The following is a 5380-nucleotide window of genomic DNA, read 5'->3' on the forward strand; positions in this document are numbered from 1 at the left end:
GATAGCATAAAGAAAATTTAATATTTGAAACAATGAGTTTTATTGGGCCTAGTTTAAAAGTCTGTTAAGGCTACATTTGAAACCCGTTTAATCTGCAGGATCAAGAGAACCTTGAGGAGGAAGGTGCACTATAAACACAACACGTGGAGCAATAAGCACCGTCCGTTTAAAAATGTATCCGTTGCTGTTTAAAGATGCAACAATACATATATAAAAACAGCGTATTAATATATCATATCAGAAGGAGATGTTTCCTCGGTTCTGTCACTTCTTAGGGTATTCTCCCAAAAGTTTATTTCTCGAAATTTCTGGAGATTAACTCTTTTTCAAAGATTTTCACAAGCAGAGAAGTTGACGACATCCTTAAAATAGTATGTTCTTTCTCTTCGATCGTGAATCTGTTTTGTTGGGTTCCGTTGATGCGATCGATTGGGTTTTGCGATTTTGTTTTTAGGGTTTCAAATTTCCTTAATCGTTCATTCATTTATTGTTGTAGTGATCCTGGAAAGCGCTTGAATCCGAATGGAATAATCGTTGAGGTAACGTCTCTGTCTACGCAAATTGTTTTTGTTATTCTAATCTTTGAGAATCAAAGACGAACATATCTGACAAGTTTGCGTGGAGATGATTGTATTTATTTTAGCAATTGATATTTTGATTTCCAGTTTTACTTAGAACTTGATCGTGCTTTAGGTCTGGGCTACTTAAATGTTTTGTTATTTAAAGTGATGCTTATATACAATGATTCTTTCTTGCGCCTGATTGCTTGTATATTGGAGAATTGCTGATCACTTTAGCATCTCTCTCTGTTTTTGTTTTACAGAATGTGGAAGCTAAAGAAGTAGCAACATAAAACAGATAAGTTCTCTCATCTACTGTCAGACTCTTACTTTTCTTTAAGTTCTATGAAACTCCAAAAAGATCAAAGGCAGGCTTTAATCTAATAGTGTTCTGCCAGAATCTTATTTGGAGACATTGTCCCGACTCCCTGCTGCGTGTGAAAAGCTTAGACCCAGAGGAAATTTAAACCATGACCCTAGAAACTATTGGTTGGTAGTGCATGTCTATGCAAGAGATATTTGGGGGATGGAAAGTAAAACACACTTTAGTACCCACGGCTAAATAAAAACAACTGCCGGCTTAAAAATAGTCTCTAGACGGAAAATGACAAATATTAGTACCAGCGGCTTAAAAAGAAGTCTTTAGACAGAGACTGTGATTGAAAACATCTTCATCACATTAAAAGAAGTCTTTAGACACAGACTCTGATTGGAATATGTTTTCATCACATTAGTAGTACCCACGGCTTGCCAAAAAAGGTGTTTTCATCACATTTGTACCCACGGCTTTCCAAAAAGGTCTTTAGACAAAGACCTTTAACTACCAACGGCTTTAAAAGTCTTTAGACAGAGGCTTAAAAAAAGTCTTTACCCACGGCTTGCAAGAATGTCTTTTTGACAAAGACTGTGATGAAAAAAAATTTAGTCAAAGGTTACGAGATCGTCCCAATGGCTCTAAAACAGTATTGGTTGGTAGTGCATGTCTAAGCAAGAGACATTTGGGGGATGGTAAAGTGAAATATGCTTTAGTACCCACGGCTTTACAAAAACAACCATCGGCTTACAAAATGTCTTTAGACAGAAAATCACTATGTCTAATGGCTATAAGATCATTGGAAGGATTCATTAACACAAAGGATATGAACTTGTTGAATGGAAATAACGATCACAAGTCATGAAAACTAATTGTCCCCAGTCCCGTTGTGTGAAGTAACGATCACAAGTTCCTCAAAGTGATTGGAAAATCTTGTTTTACCCACGGCTTTATTAAGGGGGTTTAGACAACATTGGTATGTCTTCAGACAAAGATTCTAAATCAGATCCCTTGCTTACCCACAGCTCTAAGTTTGAGGATGCAAAGTGTGGGACAAAATTTAGTACCCGCGGCTTGAAAACAAGTCTTTAGACAGAGACTGTGATTGAAAAAAATGGTACACTACGTGAGTACCCATGGCTTGCAAGAAAGTCCTGAGACAAGGACTGTGAATCATAAAATTAGTACCCCACGGCTTGCAAAAGGTCTTTAGACAAAGCCTGTGATTATAAACGTTTTCAGCGCATTTGTACCCACGGCTTTGCAAAAAGGGTCTTTAGACAGAGACTTTGATTAAAATATCTTCATCACATCTGCACCCACGGCTTATGAAAAGTATTAAGACAAAAGGCTTGCCAAAAAGACAAAGACTGTGATTGAAAACATATTCATCACATTTGTACCCACGGCTTTGCAAGGAAGTCTTTAGACAAATACTGAGTGAACACAACACGTCTGCATCACATTAGTACCCACGGCTTGCAACTGTGATTGAAAACGTCTTCATCACATTAGTACCCACGGCTTGCCATAAAAGGTCTTTAGGCAGAGACTGTGATTGAATATGTCTTCATCACACTAGTACCCAAGGGTTACAAAACTACCTACGGCTTATGAGTTGGTTTAGACAAATATTGGTACATACGACTTGAGAGAACCAAAACCGGATCCATTGTTCGGGGATGCGAAGTATGACAAAACTTAGTACCAATGTCTTACCAAACAACTTTTTAGACAGAGACTGTGGCTTATAAAAGATTGGATTCATCAAGTACTCACGGCTTAAAAAAATGTAGACAAACACTCTAAATCTAAACCAGATCCTTTGCTTACCCACAGCTCTATGATGCAAAGGATGTTTGAGGATGAAAAGTGTGACAAAATTTAGTATCAACGGCTTAAAGAAAAACAAGTCTTTAGACAGAGACTGTGATTGTAAACGTACATTGCGTTAGTATCCGCGGATTCCAAGAAAGGTCTTCAGACATAAGAGAATGTGATTGAAAAATTATTCATCACATTTGTACCCACGGCTTGCAAGAAAGGTCTTCAGATAAAGACTGTGATTGAAAACGTCTTCATCACATACAGTCATACACCCACAGCTTCGCAAAAAAAAAAAAAAAAAATCCTTAAGACTGAATGTGTTGCATGGGATCGAACGACCACAGCTTAAAAAGATCCTCTAGACAAACAAAGACTAGTTGGATGGATAAAACGACCAGCGACTTTGCAAAAAAGTTTTAGACAAAGCTCTGAGGTCGTTTCAATGGCTTAAAGTTATATAAGGCTTTAGAAGAGTCTAGACAATATATTTCTACCCACGGCTTATGAAGGTCTAGACAACTATAACCAACGGCTTACAAAGAAACCTTAGACAATATTGCTCCCCATGACCAGCGGCTTAAAGAAGTCTTGAGACAGAGACTATATACCCGAAAACTAATTCTTCACAACAACCACAAGGCTTAAAAATCACTAGACAAAGAACAAACAAAAAGATCAGTTTAAAACAAAGAGCAAAAACAGACTCCTTACTAAAGTTAAGCCTTGTCAAAGCTTTTAGAAAAAAGACTACAAGTTTTTGGCTTGTTGGATGGTAAAAACGACCAACAACTTAAACCAATTTCAAGATAGAGACTAAACCAAATCGAGTTTTAGCTTGTTTGGATGGTAAAAACGACCAACAGCTTAAACCATGTCTTAAGACACTATGAACCAAAAATTGATTCCTCACCTCACTATGTCCGGCTTAGGAAGTCCCTATACAAAGACTTATGTCATAGTTACTACTTACAGGGTAATAACTCACAAGATAATTTTTTTTTGAACTTAAAGACTAATTAGTTATGATTTCCTCAGGTTTTGTATGTGCTTCAGAAGACTCAGAGATGATTTCAAGTGTATCAGATTTTTTTAACCAGGTATGTGCTTTTCAAACTTGTTTGTTACTTAGTCGATACATTCAATTATGAAAATCACAAGCAGGAGAGACTGATATGAAGTGAAGACTAATTACATTTGTTTAGGTACGTTCTTCACAAACTGTTCATATCTTCATTGACGCCAAGGATTTACCCAGGTATATGCTTTTCTTCACTTTTTATCTTACAAAATGATATTGTTACATATGAATACAAACTAAGTTAAGTGATATATGCGTAAATGTAAAGGAATTGGAAAGCTCTGTTATTATCTTTGATAATGTTTCTCTCATTGATCTAGCATTCATAAGATTCTAGAAACTGATTGTTAACATATCCATTGATGAGAAAGTAGATTCTTTTTTCATATTGGAACATTATATTGTGTTTAAAGTGTAATCTCTCTCTCTCTCTCTCTGTTCTCTTTAGTTTGGTGCTTGTATGTATGATAAGGTCTTTTATTTTAATGAAATTGATGTATGTTAGACTTTCTTGTAGATCATCCTAAAGTTGAGAGACTCCTGCAAATTGTGGTTGTAGTTTCTTTGAATCTTGAATGTTTTTGATTTGTGCCATGCGTTTAACCCTCAGTGGTCATTCTAAACGTGTTAGAATCTCTTTATCTTGGTGCTTTTCTGTATTATAAGGTCTCTCATTTTTTGAAATCTATGTATCTTGGACTCTGGCAGATCAACATAGGTGGGAGATTCCATCTGTTGTTGTAAGTAGTTCTGTTTTTGAATCTTGATGAATATTTCTATTTTGTGATATGCTCTTAAGCCTCAGTGATAATTCTAAATGGTGTTAGTATCTCTTTAGTTTGGTGCTTTTATGTATTTTAAGGTCTCTCTTTTATGAATTGGGTATGTTTTAGAGTCTCTTTGTAGATTAACAGGTGAAACTCCTATAGATTGTGCGAGTAGTTTCTTTGAATTTTGAATGTATCTGTTTTTTTGTTATGCCTCTCTTACTCTCAGTGATCCTTCTAAACTGCGTTAGTATTCTGTATGTTGATCAGAAAAAATTATTCAAAATTAGTTTGGTTCTTGTATGTATTATAATGTAACTGATTTCTATGAAGTCACTTCTAGATCAACGTATGAGAGATTCCTGCAGAATGTGGTCGTAGTTTCTTTGAATCTTGAATGTTTATGTTTTGTGTTATACTCTTAACCCTCGGTGATCATTGTAAACATGTGAAATGATTTCTCCACAACTCTGCATAGGAGGCTAAATGATTACTGTGTTAGATTCTATAAATTGTATATGTTGACTTGAGTTTTTAGTTTTTACAATAACAATGATTGGAAATTTCTCATGGTCTCTAAGTCTTGGCAACATTTCTGTCATTGATTTAGTATTCTGTGAGAATGTAGAAACTTATTGCTTGTTAATCCTTGAAAACATCAAGCGATATATACTTATAAGAAAATACAATTTAAGCATCAGAAATGTTTTTTAAAGAACTGTTTTCATATCATTAGTAACTATCTTTGATTTAGTATCTGTAGCATTCCGTGTTACAAAAGAAAAAAAAAGTGTCTGTAGGATTCTAGAAACTGATTGATAATATTCATGAAAAC

General features: G+C 35.3%; 1 long non-coding RNA gene across 1 annotated transcript in view; it reads left to right on the forward strand.

Moving 5' to 3' along the window:
- The first annotated feature begins 3067 nt into the window (after nucleotides 1-3067).
- Nucleotides 3068-5380, forward strand: part of LOC106333400 — a 5126-nt gene continuing 2813 nt past the window's right edge. Inside the window, exon 1 of the long non-coding RNA XR_001268359.1 lies at nucleotides 3068-3955. This is a non-coding gene — a long non-coding RNA (uncharacterized LOC106333400). The remainder of the gene's footprint in view (nucleotides 3956-5380) is intronic.

Source organism: Brassica oleracea, chromosome C3 (assembly GCF_000695525.1).
Source record: "Brassica oleracea var. oleracea cultivar TO1000 chromosome C3, BOL, whole genome shotgun sequence".
Classification (NCBI taxonomy): domain Eukaryota; kingdom Viridiplantae; phylum Streptophyta; class Magnoliopsida; order Brassicales; family Brassicaceae; genus Brassica; species Brassica oleracea.